The sequence below is a fragment of the Aethalodelphis obliquidens genome, unplaced genomic scaffold (genome assembly GCF_003676395.1).
Source record: "Aethalodelphis obliquidens isolate GAN/ISIS:26980383/991018 unplaced genomic scaffold, ASM367639v1 scaffold31, whole genome shotgun sequence".
Classification (NCBI taxonomy): Eukaryota; Metazoa; Chordata; class Mammalia; order Artiodactyla; family Delphinidae; genus Aethalodelphis; species Aethalodelphis obliquidens.
Genome location: NW_020837975.1, coordinates 17,072,115 through 17,092,035, shown reverse-complemented (window position 1 = coordinate 17,092,035; position 19,921 = coordinate 17,072,115). Strand labels below are relative to the sequence as shown.

The 19,921-nt window shown below is 42.4% G+C and overlaps 1 protein-coding gene across 1 annotated transcript in view; it reads left to right on the top strand.

Moving 5' to 3' along the window:
* The first annotated feature begins 5,394 nt into the window (after positions 1-5,394).
* RCAN2 (regulator of calcineurin 2) overlaps positions 5,395-19,921 on the top strand; it is a 267,126-nt gene continuing 252,599 nt past the window's right edge. Inside the window, exon 1 of the mRNA XM_027127437.1 lies at positions 5,395-5,632. The gene's annotated coding sequence lies outside the window, so the exon portion shown is untranslated. The remainder of the gene's footprint in view (positions 5,633-19,921) is intronic.

The following is a 19,921-nucleotide window of genomic DNA, read 5'->3' as shown; positions in this document are numbered from 1 at the left end:
GGCCATCCATTAGGTCATTTGCAAACAATGTAATGTGACAGGCATAATAAAGGGACATGTGAAAAAGAACTGCAGGAGCCCTGAGGAGGAAGACCTGACTCACCCTCCATGGTCCCTGAAAGTGGCAGCATTTTCCTACACACAAAAGACCCCAAGGTCTTGAACCAGGCTACTTGGGTTTCACTCTAGCTCAACTTACCAGGGTTAGGCAATCTATCTGTGCTTTGGTTTCCTTACCTATAAAACGGAAATCATAGTTGTACTTATCTCACAGGGTATTATGAAGATTACATTAATGTACAAATACGAACTGCAGAGTTATTGGTACTCAGTAACCACTTAAGAACATATTTAATGTTATTGTTTTTGTTATTAGTAGTGATATGTAATCTTCAAATTTCCTCATAAATCCAAACCCCTATAATCTCTCCTAGTGCAGAAGCAAAGAGTCTGAAGTCCTCTCTTTGAAAAAAATATAAGCATGTGTCTTTGGAAAACATGAAATCCTTCCAGGGTCACAAGTGACAAAGAATAAGTTGAGTCTGGACTCTCTGGTACCAGCGAGTAAGAAAACACTCAGTTATGGCGACGTGCCAAAGGACACAGAAGTCAGCTTGAAGGGGCTCCCACTGGCCAAATCTGGGGGGATGAGCATCAAAATAAGTAATGATAGTAACAGATTATGACCCATTAAATAAACTAGGAGTCTGTGAGTGCACATTTATATTACTAAATAGTTAAATGAGGAGAAGAAAAACTTTTCCTTTCAGTAGCATGCTAAGTAACGCAGAAGAAATGATAGAAGTAGAAAAATATGAATGTGACAAGTCAATATCACGTGCTATACATAGGCTGCAATAAGAACACAGCACCACTTTGGTGATGTTCCGGAGTACACCTTATAACCTCAGTGTAAGGAAACATCAAACCCAGATAGAGGTACATTCTATACAATGACTAGCAAGTGAACTCAAAGCTGTCAAGGTCATTGTTTCAGATTGAAGGAGATTAAAGAAACATGCCAACTGGGTGAAAAGCAGTATCCTCTCTTGGATCCTTTTATAAAACGGGTCTGACAAAGGGTGTATAAGAGTTCTTTGTATTATCCTTGCAAATTTTCTGTAAGTTTGAAATTGTTTCAAAACAAAAGAAAAAAAGTACAGCTATCAGGAATACTATGTAGCTATAAAAAATAATGTTGTTGGGCTTCCCTGGTGGCGCAGTGGTTGAGAGTCCGCCTGCCGATGCAGGGGACACGGGTTCGTGCCCCGGTCCGGGAAGATCCCACATGCCGCAGAGCGGCTGGGCCCGTGAGCCATGGCCGCTGAGCCTGCGCGTCCGGAGCCTGTGCTCCGCAACGGGAGAGGCCACAACAGTGAGAGGCCCGCGTACCGCAAAAAAAAAAAAAAAAAGAAAAAAAAAAAATAATGTTGTTGACACAAAAAGCATAAGCAACAACCATAATAAAAATAGATAAATTGGACTTCGTCAAAATTCAAAACTTTTATACTTCATAGTGAGGACACTCTCAAGAAAAAGACAACTCACAGAATGGGAGAAGATATTCGCGAATCGTGTATCTGACAACGGATTCGTATCCAGAATATATAAAGGACTCTTACACTCCACACACACAGACACACACAGACACACACACACACACACACACACACACACACAAAGAAAAACAGCCCAATTAAAACATGGGCAAAGGTCAAAAAAAAGGAGAAATACTTTGGCATAGATTTAATAAAATATATACATAATCTATGTGAGGAAAACTATAAAGCTCTGGTGAAAGAAATCAGAAAAACTAGGTAACTGGAGAGATATGCCATGTCTGTGGATAATAAGACTAAGTATGGAAAGATGTCAGTTCTTCCCAACTTGATCTTTAGATTCAATGCAATCCCAATCAAAATCCCAGCAAATTATTTTGTGATATTGACAAACTGATTCTAAAGTTTATATGAAGCTGCAAAAAGACCAGAATAGCCAACACAATTTTAAAGGAGAAGAACAAAATCAGAGGATTGACACTACCTGATTTCAAGACTTACTGTAAAGCTACAGTAATCAAGGCAGTGTGATATTTGTGAACGAATAGATAAATAGATCAATGGAATACAATAGATAGTCCAGAAATAGACCCAGATAAATATGTATAGTCAACTGATCTTTGACAAAGGAGCAAAGGCAAAACAATGGAGAAAAGATTGTCTTTTCAACAAATGGTGCTGGAACAACTGGATATCCACATGCAAAAAAATAAAAAATAAATAGAATAATCTAGATACTGAACTTATACACGTTACGAAAATTAACTCAAAATAGACCATAGACCTAAACATAAAATGCAAAACTATAAAATTCCTAAGAGATAATATAGAAGAAAACCTAGATGACTTTTGGTATGATGAAGGCTCTTTAGATAAAACACCAAAGGCACAATCCATGAAATAAATCCATAAGCTGGACTTCATTAAAATTAAAAACTTTTGCTGAGCAAAAGACACTGTCAAGGGGATGAGAAGACAAGCCACAGAGTTGGAGAAGTTATTTACAAGATACATATCTGATACAGGACTGTTGTTCAAAATATAAAAGGACTCTTAAAACAGAAAGGAACAATAAGACCAATAAGAAAACAAACAACCCAGTTAGGAAACGGGTGAAAAACCTGAACAGACACCTCACCAAAGAAGATCTATGGATGGCAAATAAGCATATGAAAAAATGTTCCACATCTTATGTCATTAGGAAGCTGTAAATAAAAGCAATAATGAGATACCACTACATGCCTATTAGAATGGCAAAATTCCAAAATACTTACAATCCCAAACGCTGGTGAGGACGTGAAGCAACAGGAAATCTCATTCATTGCTGGCAGGGATGCAAACTGGTATAGCCACTTTGGAAGACAGTATTTGGTGGTTTCTTACAAAACATATTCTTATAATATGATCCAGCAATCACGCTCCTCAGTATTTACCCAAGTGAGTTGAAACTTACGTTCACGCAGAACACATGGAGGAAACTTAGTTGCATATTGCTAAAGGAAAGAAGCCAATCTGAAAAGTCTATACAGTTCGCTGTATGATTCGTACCATATGACATTCTGAAAAAGGCAAAACTATGGAGACGGTTAAAAATGTCAGTGGTTGCCAAGGGTTAGCTGGGAGGTAAGGATGAATAGGAGGGGCAGGGAGGATATTTAAGGCAGTGAAACTGTCATGTAAGAGACTATAATGGTGGATATGTCATTATATATTTGTCAAAACTCAAAGAATGTACAACACCTAAAAGTGACCCCTAGTGTAAACTCTGGACTTTGGTTGATAATTATGTGTCCATGTCAGTTCATCTTTTGTAATAAATGCACCACTCTGGTGGGGGATGTTGATGATGGGGGAGGCTGTGCATGTGTGAGGCAGGGGGTATATGAGAAATCTCTTTACCTTCCACTCAATGTTGCTGTGAACATTAAACTTAAAAAAAAAAAGTCTATTAAGAAAATAAGAAAACCTGTATCTGAGTGGTAAGAAAATGACCATGTTCACTTTTGTGACAGCTAACATATATTGAGTGCTACTGTGTGCCAGGCATTGGGCTAAGTGCTTTACATGTATTACTTCATTGAATTCTCACATTAAATCTTGTGTTTTTCCAACTTTGCAAAATTTCTACAATAAATATATTATTTCTGTACCCAGAAAATTTTATTTGTAAACATATATGTGCATAATAGATCCTATTAAGGTGAAGGTCTTCAGGTTGGTGAAGATTCTAGGAACTACTTACTGTGAAATTTTGTTCAAAAGATTGAGGATATTTTACTTGGAAATGGGGGCTTAGAGTGAGTGATGATGGCTATCTTCACATATTTGAAAGACAGTCAGTTGGAAAAGGAATTGGACACTGTCTTCATCGCTTCAAAAAGTGAACTAGAGTGAAAATCCTAGGAAAGTAATTTTGGGCTTAACATAAGGATGCTCTTCCAAACAATTCTATCAAAAAAGTAATTCATCTAGTCAGTGAATATATATGGATTTGTGCATCTAGAAGTTTGGAAGAGTAGGAGTCCGAGGTCATTTTCAACTCTGAAATTCTGTCTTTATTTATATTTAATGCAGATTAATCAGAGAGAAGAGCCAAGGTCTACCTTTTCTGTTTTGTTTTTCAGAGAGGATGCAATTGTGTGTCAGCCTTGGAAAAAACAATGTGGTGCCTGGGTGAGCAAAGAATAGTTGTGAAACTTACAAGTTGCTTCGATGCAATCTTAACATTGTTATCAGGAAACAAAAGGGCATAAAAAGCACAAGGGAAAAGGCCTATTTATGTAGCATTTAGAAAGATGACAGAACGCAAAGCTGATTTATATCTTATTCATTTCCTCCCTCAGGTTGGTGCACACACCCCCGCCCCTCCCCCACCCTCACCCCGCCACCCTTCTTCCTTCAGTTTTTCCCACTTCCCTTATTATATATATTTTTTACACTATTGGCATTCTCTTGCCATGAGACTCAACTCTATCCATACGGGTGGCACCCATAAGCCACGGCTCTGAACTGCTTTATTTTGTAAAGCAGAGACCTCTACCGGGGTTAAGTTTGTTGAGCGACAGATCTATCCAAGATTCTGTTTCACATTCAACCTTTTACTGTACGATACCGTAGGATGCCACCCACTCCTGTGTCACAGGCTCTCATACAATAGGAGTCCTTGAAGCCCTCAGTCCCCAGGTCTGGTGGCTGGGAAACCTGGCAAAGCCACGGCCCGCGCAGGGCACCTTCCCCTGCGAGGGCGGGGCGGGGCCGGGAAGCCAGCCACCGGGCGCCTGCGCCCACCCGGCGCAGCGCCCCAGGGCCCTCCCTCGAGGGGCTTCTCGACCTTTCCTCAGTTAGCCGGAGTAGGGGGGCTCCATCAGCTCAGTATTCCCCACCCACAGTTTGCTTCTCTATCAGTTTCTTCCCGGCTGTCGCTGCCCAGCCACCCTTAGCTTCAGCATCAGCCCCCTGCCCACTCCGACGCCCAAGGAAGCCACCACCCCGGCCGTGACCCCGAGGAGCCCCTCCCCCCCGGGGCTCCTACGGACCGTCTCCTGAACTCGGTCCCCAGAGGGTCTTCACCCCCTCCTGGGCACCGGGGCGGAGGGCAGGGGGAGTGCCCGGGAAGGGGAGTGCGTGGGGGACTGGGAAGGGCGCGGGGTCAGGCGGGAGGGGAGGAGAGGAGGCCAGACAGGGGCTCTCGGTTTCCCGGGGTCTGATTGGAGGTTGGCGCGATGAGTCGGAGCTGGGGGCGCGCCCATCTCCGCTGGCTCCTGCCAGAGCCGCCGGCTCGGCCCCTCCCCGGAGCCGCTTTGTCCCGGGTGACGGCCGCTGAGGTTGCGGCGAGGAGCGGGCGGGAGGCAGAGACCCACGGACCCACGGAGCCGGAGCCGGAGCCCGGGAGGCGGGGCGCGCCGCGCACGGCCCCACGCCCAGGCCCGCGGGCACCGCGCCCGTCCCCGCGCGCTCTCGGCCCGGCCGCCAGGTGAGCAGCCGCGCCACGCCAGCAGTCGCCGGCTCCGCCGACCGGCAGACCGCCCAGCAGTCGCCTCAGCCTCCACCGACGCATCGCGGACGACCAGCAGGTCGGTTATGTAACGGCGCCGGCCCGCTCGTCCCGGCACCCTGTCCTGTCCTGTCCTGTCCTGCCGGGGCTGCGCGCGGCGCCCGGGCCGGGCCGGGGGACCGTGGCGGGGGGCGGCCGAGAGCGGGCGGGGTATGGGGCTGGGCCGGGGGCGGTGGCCGTGGCGGCGGGTGGTCTCCAGATCCAGTTCTCAGCTCCCGCGGCGGCCGTGAGGACCGAGGTCCCTTGACCCCCTCTAGAGGGCGCGGGTCTCAAGGAGCCCCTTCCCCAGTCCTAGTGGCCCAGGGGTTCGTCTTTCTAGTAGCAGCAGCAGGTGCATAAGTGGAGGAGCGGGAATGACGCCTGTGGTCCCCGGGACTGAGATTTGGAGAGGGGATTAGGGGAGGTGGTCTGTACGCAGAGAGCAAACGGGAAATCGGAGCCTTTTTTCCCAGTGCTTTAAGGAAAGTGCTGGGGAGGGGAAGGTGCTTTGAGACGCAGCGGACTGGGAATTGTCCTGCCTGGGATTAGCGGGCTTGGGTCATCTAAAAATAACTTCAAGTTTGAAAAGTGAAATAGAAGGGAGCGCAGTGTGCCGAGTTCCTCCTGCCTGTGGGATGCTTCTCTCTAGAAGTCACTAGAGGGAACAGGAAAATCCCAGCTGCCTGATCCCTCGGCTGCCTCCTGGTTTCACTGGTTTCCAGGGTGTCTCCGTTTGACTTTAGTTAATGATTTATTCTCCAAGGCACTGCTGTCTTTGTCTTATCCCAAAATGAATTATAGCAGAGTGCATGCTTTGAATCTTTCCTATTTAGTACGTTAGGATAGAAGTGTTCAGTGGTCATCTAATGAGTCTGCTGCCTACGCTTTTTTTTTTTTTAAGTATCCTTTCAGTAAAAACAAAAGTTTCTGAGCTCCCTTTAACATATATCCCACAACTGGAGATGAAAGATGCTAGAGCATTCCAGTCCACCCTTCCCTCTTCCCTAAGCCAGAATCCCACTTGTCATACGGAGGGGAGGCTTTAGGAAAAGTAGGACATTTTAAATAACGCAGCTCAACTTTCACACATATTACATCAACCCAAAACACAGGCAAATGTATCACAGGCACAGGGCAACACTTGCTAACTGACCCCCTCCATTCCAGGAACACAATGTAGTAAAAAATAGAACTACCATACGACCGAGCAATCCCACTACTGGGCATATACCCTGAGAAAACCATAATTCAAAAAGAGTCATGTACCAAAATGTTCATTGCAGCTCTATTTACAATAGCCCGGACGTGGAAACAACCTAAGTGTCCATCAACAGATGAATGGATAAAGAAGATGTGGCACATATTTACAATGGAATATTACTCAGCCAGAAAAGGAAACGAAATGGGTTATTTGTAGTGAGGTGGATGGACCTAGAGTCTGTCAGAAGTAAGTCAGAAAGAGAAAAACAAATACCGTATGCTAACACATATATATGGAATCTAAGAAAAAAAAAAAAAGGTCATGAAGAACCTAGGGGTAAGATGGGAATAAAGACACAGACCTACTAGAGAATGGACTTGAGGATATGGGGAGGGGGAAGGGTAGGCTGTGACAAAGTGAGAGAGTGGCACGGACATATATACACTACCAAACGTAAAATAGATAGCTAGTGGGAAGCAGCCGCATAGCACAGGGAGATCAGCTTGGTGGTTTGTGACCACCTAGAGGGGTGGGATAGGGAGGGTGGGAGGGAGGGAGACGCAAGAGGGAAGAGATATGGGAACATATGTATATGTATAACTGATAAGCAGAAACTAACACACCATTGTAAAGCAATTATACTCCAATAAAGATGTTAAAAAAAAAAGAAAAGAAAAACCTAGAAGCTAGAAAGGATCAAGAAGCAGACAAGCATCGACTGTGGAACAAGGCAGGGGAGTGAACAGTTGGCTGCTTTTCAGTCTCCCATTGATTTCCTTTAGTTTTAGAACTATTTTCTTAAGTACAATCAGTCACTGCGTTGAGTTAGTCTAAAATGTGAGTTGCTCTTTGCTTTCAAATCCACTGCAAATCGAATCAGCATTTACTGAGCACCTACTACTTGAGTCCAGTCCGTAGAATTTTATGAGGGAATGTGTCCTCAACTAAAGCTACAGGATCCCAAGAGCTTTCCAAATGCCTTGTTTGCAGCTCCTGCAGAACCCAACGAAATTAGGGAGGATGTGGCTCTCTCTTTCTCCAGTGATGAACAGTTAACGGACATAAGTGGGAACTTGAGAGCTTTGTCATTTGCAAGTACGCATCACATTCTTTTAAAAACTACTTGCATAATCGTTTGCAGTTAGTCATGTAGGTTATAGACATTAGCTTTATTGAGATCAACTTTGTCACTGAGGTCTCATTTTCCCATTCCTTTTATTTTCTGTACCATCCACTCAGTTTACTCAGCAGTTAATTTGTTAAGTACCTACTGTGTGCTATGTAGTCCCTGTGCCAGAGGCTACAAGAATGAGGCCCATGTTGTTCAGAAATCAATCTAGCAGAAAAGGATAAGAAAATTAAGTGATAAAGATCAGCATGGTGAGTGTTTAGTGGAGATAGGAGCAAGCTCAGTGGGAGCCCAGGGAAGAAAGGGTTCAGGGAATCTGGAAGAGCTTGCAGAGAAGTTCATGTTCAGACTGCATCTCTATAGAGAAGGAGCTAGGTGTTCCACGTTGAAAGAAAGGTCACGTTCAAAGAACTTGTAGGTGTTCTGCAGTGAGGAGGTGGCAGGAAAGTTTGGGAGGAGGTGTTTCAGTGAGCCTGGGCTATGAATATACCTTGCAGAGGAGGAGAAGCCATGCAGCCTGTATGGGAGAAATGATTTGATCTAATTCATCTTGCAAAAGTTACTTTGGAGGCGGTGAGTAGGTGGGGTTGCAAAGAGGAACGAGCTCAGATTTTAGACCACTAAAGCGGTCCAGACCAAAAACAATAAGTAAAATTAATTGTGCCTGAACCAGGTAGAATGGGGAAAGAGAAGAGAGACCTACAGAAAACCATTTCAGAGAGAGAATCAGTGGCTCTAGGTCACCAAGTGGCTGGTAGTGTGGAATGAGAAGCTTAAGATGTTTAGATAGATGGTCAGGCTTTGTACTGAGATAGGAAGTCACGGAGAATGATTAGGTTTAAGAAAGACGGGGACTTTTAACTGAAACTTTTCCTCTAAGATCAGGAATGCCCACTCTTGCCACTTTTCTTTAGTATAGTACTGGAAGTCCTAGCCATAGCATTTAGGCAAGAAAAAAAAGACATTCAAATCAGAAAGGAAGAAGTAAAACTATCTCTTTGTAAATGACATGATATTATACATACAAAACCCTAAAGACTCTACTAAAAGACCGTTAGGACCAATAAACAAATTCAGTAAAATTGCAGGACATAAAATCAATGCACAAACATCAGTTGCATTTCTATACCCTAAAATAGCGAACTATCAGAAAGAGAAATTAAGAAAGCAATCCCATTTGTAACTGCATCTTAAAGAATAAAATACCTAGGAATAAATTTAATCAAGGGGGTGAAAGACTTGTTCCCTGAAAACTATGACAATAATGAAAGAAACTGAAGAAGACACAAATAAGTGTTGGTGAGAATGTGGAGAAAAGGGAACCCTCCTACACTGTTGGTGGGAATGTAAACTGGTGCAGCCACTATGGAAAACGGTATGGAGGTTCCTCAAAAAATTAAAAATAGAACTACCACATGATCCAGCAACCCCACTTTTGGGTATTCATCCAGAGAAAATGAAAATACTAACTTGAAAAGATACCTGCACCTCCATGTTCATTACAGCATTTTCTATACGAGCCATGATATGGAAACACCTTAAATGGCCACTGATGGATGAGTGGATAAGGAAAATCTGGTATATGTGTATATACAATGGAATATTATTCAGCCATAAAAAGGAGACCCTGCCATTTGCAACAACATGGGTGGACCTTGATGGCATTGTGCTAAGTGAATAAGTCAGAGAAATATAAGTACTGTGTGATCTCACTTATATGTAGAGTCTAGAAAAACCAAACTCATAAATCCAGAGAATAGATTGTTGTTGCCAGAGGCAAGGGGTGGAGGATGGGCAAAATGGGTGAAGGTGGTCAAAAGGTACAAACTTCCACTTACAAGATACGTATGTTCTGGGGGTGTAATGTACAGCATGGTGGCTATAGTTGACAATACTGTATTGTATATTTGACAGTTGCTAAGAGAGTAGATCTTAAAAGCTCTCATTATAAGGAAAACAATTTGTAACTATGTAAGATGGTAGATGTCAACTAAACTTATTATGATGATCATTTCACAATATATACATACACCTAAAACTAATACAGTGTTTTATGTTAATTATATCTCAGCCAAACGGGGGGTGGGGGGGGAAGGAAGTACAGTTGATCCTTGAACAACACAGGTTTGAGCTGTGATTAGAGATCACAATGTACGGAATCAAAAGACCTGGGGTTTGAGTCCTGATTCTCTCCAAACTGTTTCAGCTTCCTGCCCTTGGGTGAGTCATTGACCAATTCCTTTGTTTTCGAGGCAGAGATAGCAAGACTCAGATTTTCCTCTTAGAAGGGGGTATGTGTAGCGCCCCTAACCCCCGAGTTGTACAAGGGTCAACTATAAAATGAGAAAGAGTTGTTTTGAGAAAGGTGGGGAATTTTGACTTTGAACATCCAAATAAAAATACTCTGTAGGCACTTTTATTTTCAAAGGTAATTTCTTCATTCCTGGTGCTAACTTCCATTCATCTGACTCACCTTCATTCCTGAGACTGTCTAGTGCTGCCTTTGGAGAAGAAGGGGATGATTTGACAGCAGGGAGTTGTTGCTGCCTTCTTTCCCCAGAGTGAAAGTATTAACTGTCAATTATCTGAACTAGTAGTAGTCATAATGGTAATAATTCAAACGATAGCAACCATATGTACCATTTATTCAGTGCTTACTTTATGCCAAGCATAAAGAAGGTGGAGCTCTACACAGATTATCACGTTTGATCCTCATGATAACCTCACGAGGCGGATACTATTGTTATTCTCGTATGACGGTTAAGGAACCCAAGGCAAAGAGAGGGCACCTTATCTAGGCCACACAGTTAGTAAGAAGGGCACCCAGGGTTCAAGCTCAGGCAGTCTGGCCAGCACTCTGAATAGCCAGTGTGAATTAATAACCTTGAAATCATTCCTATGTAGCCTAGAATGTGTATTTTTACCCCGTGTTTGAATGTTTGTAGCTGATGCCATAAAAGAGAATGGGAGTGAGTGAGAAGTTCTGGCTCTCATCTGGGCCCTGCACTTGACTTGTTGGGTGACCTCTGCAAAACCCCATCCCCTCTCAGGCCTTAGTTATTTTAAATCTGCATATTCATGGGGGAAGAGGTTGACTAGATGATCTCTGAAGAGTCTGGGCATTCTGAAGTCCTGCCATCCTGTCTCAAATTTTACTACTCGAGCCATATTGGGTTAAAATCATGCCTGCCTGGTCCCTTTCAGAATAGGAATGGGACCTGTGCCTATTCTAAGAGGATGAACTCGAGTGGTGGCCTGTCCTTAACAGCTTGATGGTAACTGGTCCATAGTGCCAGAGCTGATGGGGGTGCCTAAGGTTGGGGGGAGCCCAGTTCAGGCAGGGGAAACCCAGACGAGCACCGCAGTGGAGGAATCTCCGTAGTCTCTGTCCGGTTTCTGTATTTTAGATGTGTCACTTAAATTCTATGAGACTTAGTTTCCTGATCTCTGAATAATGGGGGTGATGAATACATGTGTTGTAAGGTTGTTTGTTGTAAGGATCAAAACAGATTACATAGAGCAGGCACTGCACACGAGTCTGCCCCATTGAAGATGCTCAGTGAGTGGGCGGGGGTGGGGGGGCTCCTCACCCCTGGCCACCCAGGATAACAGACATGCAGAAAAGGGAGGTAGAGTATTTCCAAAGATAAACTCCTCCTACTTCACAGTTATGCTAAGGACCACCCTTTAGTGATCATCATTTCTCTCTCTCTCTCTCTTAGAAAGTAGTATATATTGGGAATATGAAAACACACAGCCCATTAAATACCTTTCAAAATATGCATCTCAAGTATTCATTGATAAATTACCCTCTTAGATATGAAAAAGTGTCAACATTCCACAACACAAAGTTTTACACTCTTCTTTTGTCAGATAAATAGGCCAAGATTGCTGTAAAGAAATAGTATTGCTTGGGGTTGGTGGTCCTGGATTCCCCGATTATGGCACCAAATGTAAAGGAGACCGAGTGACTTCCTACTCTGTGTGTGTCTGCACATGCTGTGCTTCTAACTTGGAGAACTTTCTGCCTTTGCCTATAAAATGTTCACTGTCCTGTACCTTTTCTTTTATATTACCAACTGCCAGGTGTCATGTTGTAGGTAAAATTAATTAATCGAGTTGAGGATTTTTTCAAAAGGTGGAAGCAGACTTAAACTCAGTTGAAGCTGTTTTGAAGTCCCTTAAAACATATGTGTGATTGTGAATGGTACTTTCGAGAAGTTAAAGACAAATTTCCCAAAATAGCTCAAACTTCCTGCAGTTCAGAATGCCCACAGAAAAGGTTTTCTATAGTCGGGATGGGAAGGGACTTATTTTCATATCTGTTTCCCCCATATCCACTCACTTTGAAACAGGGATGAAACATGGGGTTCCTGAGCTTTGGAATGTACGCATAAGAAGATGCTGGAATGGTAGCTGTTGGACAAAAGAATTGTGTAGTTTGAGAGCTATATCCTAGTCTTTATTACCGTTGCCTTAGTTCTTTGTGGGAATCACTGCTTTATTGTCTCATGCAATTGAGATATGCCTGCTACAAAGTATTATAAGTTCTGTAAGGGCTTGAGCCATGCCTTAATACTCCTCTTACAGTGTTGGGAATAAAGTATAAAAAGTGTGGACTTGGTGTGAAACAGCCTGGCTTCACAGCCTGGCTTCACAGCCTGGCGCTGTCGCTTCCCGGCTATGCAACCTTGAGCTTCCCATTGACCTAACGGTCACAGAAGCTGGCATTTGTTGAATGCTGCCCCTGTTCCAAACACGATGCTGAGCAGGCTGCATACGATATCTCATTTAATCCTTACAACAACTCCCCCACATGGGTATTATCATCACTATTTACAGAGGAGCACGCCTCGAGGATGGAGGGTCTGAGCCACTCAGAGCCCAGACTCTTGAGTTGCAATTTTCTTATGGGTACACTTAGGAAAATAATCCTTGATCTCCCCGCCTTACAGAGTCGTGAGGGTGCGATGCTATGGGTCTTTGAAGATGCACTGAAACACGGAATGTGTTAAGGATGATTGTCATAGTAGGGACCTCCCAAGAGATCAGATACAGTTGGATCTGGTATAGCACCAGGTCTGTGAGGCGAAGGAAGTCCACAATATATAAAATGCTTTTATAGAATGCACTTTTTCTTATTTTTTAATTATATTTATTTCTGAATTGAAGTATAGTTGATTTACATTGTGGTGTTAGTTTCGGGTGTACTAAAGTGATTCAGTTATACATATATATGTGTCCATCCATATATATTCTTTATCAGATTATTTTCCCATATGGATTATTACAAAATATTGAGTATAGTTCCCTGTGCTATGCAGTAGGTCCTTCTTGTGTATCTATTTTATATATAGTAATGTGTATATGTTACTCCCAAACTTCTTATTTATCCCTCACCCCTTTCCCCTTTGGAAACCGTAAGTTTGTTTTCTATGTCTGTAAGACTATTTCTGTTTTGTACATAAGTTCATTTGTATCTTTTTTTTTAGATTCCACATATAAGTGATATCATATGGTATTTGTCTTAGAATGTATTCAGAAAACTGTATTTCCTTGCCCTGTCCTTTGGTAGTTTGTGTTATGATGCCTGTTTCTTTCAAGGGTAACTTGCTTGTTGTCAGTGCCAAGACTCAACCAGGCTGTTCCAGGAGGAAGCTGACCAGGCCATGGAACTGGGTCCTGCTGGTGAAAGGGCGGTTAGAGAGCATGGTTTACAGAGAAGAGGTAGCTGCCAGAGGGGTATTTCAGTATAAACAAGGAAGGCAGAAAGTCAAAGACAAGGTCAAGGGGGGCATAGGCATGATGTGGAGGGCAGGAAATCATCACCAGGTTTTCCATCAAGCGTGAGTGACAGGTGGGACATGGCATCTGTTCAGGAAGGCTAGAGGTATTTCCTAGTGTCTGCTGCGGTCTGTCCACTCAGCAAGAAAACCAGGGACCCTCTGCCCTGATTTTTAAAAATATTTTCTTTTTCTTAGACATACGTGCTTTCTATAAAATTTTTGGAAGACATAGAATAGTCTAACAAGAGAAAATTAAAATCACACATCTTACTCTGAGCAAATGATAATTACTAATATTTTGGTGTATTTCCTTTCAGTCTTTTTGATGTGCGTGTTTTTGTGAAATCAGGATCAGCCTGAGCATAGAGTTTTGCATGCTGTGCATTTCATCAAACGTTTTAAATAACTTTTCATGTCAACAGTCTTTATGAGCATCATTTTCAGTAGCCACACAGAATTCCCACGGATGATACTGCCCAATTCACTTACCTTCTCCCCTGTAACATTTAGATGGTTACCAGTTATCCAGAATATCAAAAATAATACTTTGATGAACATCTTTGATTGTCATTTTCTCTATATTTTGGATCATTTGCTCAGGCTAGATGGCTAGAAGTGGAATTATTGGCTCAAATAGATGGACCTTGTTAAGGCTTTCTCTGTATTTTGACGTTGCTTTTAATGGTTTTTCCAGGAGGTTGTACTGATGAACGGTCCCACAAGCAATGTATGAGAATTTAGTTCTCACCTCTGCCACGCTTGTAAGCACTCTTTATGTAAGGGGTGGCTGGTATTCATGCTTTTCGAAGATGACCCCCACTGCTTACCCAGCACTTCAAGGAAGTTGGGCTTTCTTTGTGGCAGCTGAGGATGGGTGGGTCAGCATCTGGTAGATTTCACATGCTTGAGCGTTTGTAGGAGAGTTGACTTGGGTGGATTAGCTTCTTTCCTGGTGGTTCTGTTATCAGAGACCTGGCATATGGATGTGTGTAACTCGAGCTAGTAAAGCTGACTTAAACTAAATAGAATGAAACAACCTCTGCCTAAGTGAGAAATAGTTCAGCGTGCCTTTCAAATCCTGAAAAATTAACAGCAAATATGCATGTTTATTTGCATTAGTTCTATTGTTGCTTTCCTTGGTTTTGACTGGTTCCCCTTCCACTGATGGCAGAGCCTCTGGGGCAAGCTCCAGACAGGTATGTCTCTTTTTTCACCTTCCGTGAAATGAGATACGATGCAGAGTAAATCAGTTTGAAGAAATAACTAGAATAATCAATTGGAATCTTCTTAAAAGTCACTTAAATGGTCATTATTCTAGGATTTTAATTTAATGACTAATCAAATTCGTCTTTCCCCAGAAAGCCCCTGCATTCATTCTTAGGCTACCGTCAACTATGTCGATTATATTGACCAATTTATTGATGTAAACAGCCAATGTGAATTATTTTCCCACATAAAATTATCTGAAATACAGGCTAAATTAATAGAATTTATTTTTATTTTGACTTCTGTAGCTAATTAAAGATAAAAGCCAAGTGATGAGGTCTGGCCAAGTGTTTTGTATAAACAAAGTACAATTTATACTTCTCTTTTGAGGTTTAATCTTTTGTACAGAAATAAATTATTTATTTGGTTACAGGTATCATCATATGAATTTTGAAATGGAGGATGGTAAATACAGATAAATTAACGGTAGTTCAAACAAAATTTTATTTGTTTAAAAGCAAAGTCTCAGCCTTGACAAGGCAAGTGAAAGCAAAGTACTAATTCATGAATATGTTAATTTTTTCCTGCTGTGGGCATTAATGATATTCATTTGATCTTCTCTGATGTACAAACAACCATTTATAAAAAGGTTAAATTTTGGTCAGGGAGGATTCTTTTCTTATTTTTCTGTCTCTTGGTGATTTCTGTTCCACACACAGCTGTTGTTTAGTATTAAACTTCAGAATTTGACAAGGTGACATTTAGGTGAAGCTCTAAATTGAAATATTTGCTTGGTCAGATTTTCAAGGCATACCTTCTGACCTTGTGTCCAAGTGCCACAGCTCATGTGGGGATTCTTGTTTTTGATTGAAGTCTAGTTGATGTACAATGCTGTGTTAGTTTCAGGTGTACAGCAAAGTGATTCAGTTATACGTACACATATATATGTATATTCTTTTTCAGATTCTTTTTCAATATAGGTTATTAGAAGATATTGAATATAGTTCCCTGTGCTATGCAGTAGGTCCTTGTTGTTTATCTATTTTATATATAATAGTGTGTATCTGTGGAGATTCTGGGCTTACAAGCTAGACCTTGGTTTGGTTCTGCCTCTTGAGATATCACGGATGGGGAGAGGGGATCTCCTTCTCGTTCTGGTTCCCAATCACACTGAGAGGTCCGGTATCATTCTGGAAGGTCCGGAAGGTTTTTGCAGCCCCCAAAGATGTGCAGACTGATTTGGAAAGGTTGTGCTGGGTGGAGGTGAGATAAATGTTAAACCCAAACAGCCCCTAGATCCAAATTACTTCGATTCCAGCCCACAACCACTTTTTGAGGCTTGCCATGAAGCTGGAAACTGAGGACATTAAGACATGTAGGATGGCTCTAGGTGGGCTCAGTTACGTGCTAGCAAAGTCATTAATAGCTTACAAGGGGGACAGGTCACAGTGGCCCTGTGGGAGAACCCAGCTGCCTGGTTTTGCCTGTGAGGCTCTGCTCCTTCAAGCTCATTTTTGTTAACCTAAACAGGTCCCCGGAGGCCACAGGGACAAGCCCTGGAGGAAATGACCCTGTATTATTCATGAGATGGCCTTCACACTCTCCACCTGTGGGAATCTCCACATGGAGTGGTTCCTCGTGAGTCTTCTAGTTTTATTCTTTAAAAATTGCTTTTAAAATCTTATATTTAATGATACTTATCACAAGGACTTTGTCTGGAGTGAGAAGGACCAAACATATACCATGTTTTCAGTACTTCTTCTCACCTTTAATTTAACCTCTTCCTCCCAGATCAACCATTATGAGGTCCTCACGACCATACCTGGCTATTGTCTTACAATTCAAGCCAACGTGCGATACTCTGTGAAGGTTATTTTATCCGAACGAAATCAGAAGTACCTTAGTGGAAATCCAGTCCCAGGGCTTTTTGTGGCAGTATAAGTTTCGAGGGCATATCTTTATAGGAAAGAAAATCCAAGGATGACAAAGGTTAGAGATGTTTACCTAACTGGTGTTTGGGGCTGTTTTCAGTGCATCTGGAGGCCTGATGTGGTGGATTTCCCAAATGATCATGACAGCAGCCTTCCTGCTTTGCCCCCCATCCACCAGGAGCTCTCTTTGAATTACTCCATTTCCAGAGGAGTGACTCCAGATCGTGGCAGAATCCTCGCTCTGACTCAGTTTGGGAACTTTCCCTTTAGAATCTGTCCCTAAATTCTTCTCAGACACCCTCATTTCATTGACCCAAAGGCTTTGAAAAACTAAAATAATACTTCTTCCTTCCAGAAGAATGGAAAAACAGATAAAGACAGAGATATTCTTCCTCCTGCAAAAAAAGAGGAGCGATGTTCAGACAGGAGAACATAAACACTTAGCTAAAGGATAATATTTTTAATATAAAAAAAAAAGAACCTAGTAGTTATTTGAGGTCATCCAGATAGATGTAAGAACATCTAGTAGAAATGGTTCATTATCTGGTTTGGTGAGAGATCATCTCTGAGATAATGGTTTTCTTTGCCAGATGATTTTTATTCAGTTTTAATTATTCCTTTTTTGATCAGGCCAGCCCTTTTAGTGATTTTCCAAACTGTCAGTGAAATGATGCCTCTTGTTGCTTTTGGGCTTCTACTCTTGAGGTATTTGTACGCAGCCTTTATGATATCCTAGTCATTGCTGAAACAAACCATTCTTATACTCTTTTCTCATCCTAGGATTGACAGTGGTTTATTTTTAAGACAATATGCTAATAGCATGAAGAACTTATTCTTCTTTCATTGTAGAGTTTCTGTCAGTCCTGTTGTCAATCATGTCAATGTAAAGCTTCCAAATATACACATTTCTTTTCCTAATTGCAAATTGACTTTTTATGGCTACTTATTAGAGAACCCCAGGAGACCAATAGTAATAATTAAGCCATGACTGCTAGAGACCAGATATTATTTCCTCAGCTTCCTTTTCAAATAAATAATGAACCATCAGGTTGTTTATAAATAAATCAAACGTCCCTGTAATAAATAACAAACTAAAAATTAGTTGCATACAATTTACAGATATAGGATGCTGTCGAAATTCTAGACATAATAGTCATCAGAATGAGGACATTTTTACTGAGAACTAATTTACGGCACACGGCAACTGTATAAAATTATAATTGGACCATCTCCTATCTCTGCTTCTTGAAGTTCTAGTCTTTTTTCTGCCAGGGAGGAAGACATTTTCCTCTACCTTTCTAGTTTCTTCTGGCAGGTCTAAGAATTAGGTGGACGTGAGACAGACTAACAGGAGAAAATGAAACAAAAGTTTAATAACACGTGTACCTGTGAGAGACCCAGGAAAACTGAATAACTCGCCAAAATGGCCGAAACCCTCACCTTCAGCTAAAGACAAAAGAGGATGTTGGGGGTGATGGTTTGGGACCTCAACAGGGAGGATGGCGATTCACATGAAGATGGAAAAGCAAACGTTTGCTGGGTCATACGGACTCAGTGGGACACAGAATGGACTCTGATCTTTAAGAGTTTCCGCCCCTACACTTAGCCCGGATTCTTTGCCGATATTTCTGGTGACAGTCTATTCCTGTAACAGGCCCTCTATCTAAATTCTCCAGGCAGTTAGGGAGAAGGTCAAAGTTTCTTCCTGAGTGTTTTGGTCCTTGATTGTTGCCAGCTGGAAATAATCTCCATGCCAAAGAGTCAGGGAGTGGCAAGTTTTGTTGCCCTGCGCTTCAGGTTCTATCTTTTCCAGGTTTCCTCAATCCCTGAATCCTCAGCAGAGCCATCAGTCTTTTTTTTTTTTTTTGTATCTGTATTTACGGCATATACATAGTCTAACCTTTATAGCTCATTCACTCATGTATTCATTCATTCATTCATTCATTTGTTCACCCCTACTCTGTACCAGGTGTGGTGCTAGCCTCTGCGATATAGAAACCAGTAGAACATAGCCCCCGTCTTTAGTGAAGCTTAGAGTCTAAGCTTTCAGCTTTCTTCTTGTCTACCTACCTCTCCTCTGGATGGTAAGTGCCCGGAGGGTGAAGACCATTTTGTGATCCCCCCTGTACTCATCGCAAGGGCTTGCATATGGTGGGCGCCCAGTCAGTGGTAAGATGAACTGACCACTGGATCCATCCTAAAGAATTCGGAAGCACAAGATTGATGGTTGAACACTTTCAAATGTTTCTAAAGCCTTTCTTCTCCTCCCCCAATCGTTTAACTGTAAAAATAAGTAATTTCACAAGAATTGGGGGTGGCCAAAAAGTTTGTTCGGGTTTTTGTAAGATGTAAAAAACCCGAATGAACTTTTGGGCCAACCCAGTAAGTTTGACGCCTTTCACTTTGTCCAAGGGCCCCTTGTTCTCAGAATCTGCTCTAATGCCACATCCGTATTACCTATCTAAGCACAAGTGTGATTGGTAGCCTTGTCTGAACTCCCACCCCCCCGGGCAGTCATAGGAAAGGCTTCCACCTCCGACTCAAATCCTTTTGAAATGCTTCTGTTTTGGTATGCGAGTGCATCCTTCCCTCTTTTTGTGGAGCTTGGACATCAAGTAACTGAGCAGGAATGACTGTGGCTGTTGATTGAGCACCTATGAAGCACCAGGCATTGGGCCAAGCACCTTCCACATGGTATCACACAGTCTTCTCAACATCCCAGTGAGGTAGGTTCCATTTTTATCCCGGTTTATCTAGGCAAGGAGATTGAGGCTCAGGGAAGTCGAGTAACTTGTCTAAGGTCTTACAGGCAAGAAGTGACGGAGCCAGGACTCACCGATGGTCTCTTTGCTTCTCTTGCCCACCACTGCTCGTCAGAGTGGGATTCATAGGGGCGTTCATGGGGGAGGGGCATAGGACTTCTGAATGGTAACATTGAAATTTTACGGGTTTTTTCCAGTGGTAATCTGAAATAATATTAGCACATTCTGGATCATCCAGATGACCAGCTTGTAATGAATAATACGGCCACGTGATTCTGGTGCCTGAATTTGTGCTTTTTATTTACAATCCAGTT